This window comes from Penaeus monodon, chromosome 29, assembly GCF_015228065.2.
Source record: "Penaeus monodon isolate SGIC_2016 chromosome 29, NSTDA_Pmon_1, whole genome shotgun sequence".
Taxonomy (NCBI): domain Eukaryota; kingdom Metazoa; phylum Arthropoda; class Malacostraca; order Decapoda; family Penaeidae; genus Penaeus; species Penaeus monodon.
Genome location: NC_051414.1, coordinates 31,278,401 through 31,278,620, shown reverse-complemented (window position 1 = coordinate 31,278,620; position 220 = coordinate 31,278,401).

Here is a 220-nt window from a genome sequence, read left to right as displayed (position 1 = left end):
TCTCCATTAATTCCACAGCAATACCATATTATCTCAAAAATGTATAAAGAAAAAAAAACTAATTTTTTTCTCCTAAAAAATAATAATAACAAATGAATATAGAAAGAAAGACAGATTTTTTTTATATCTCCAACCGTCTTCCACAGCAACACGATATTTTAAAAACGATATAGAAAAACAAAAAAGGACAGTGAAAAAAAAATTCTTCCTTAATTTCATC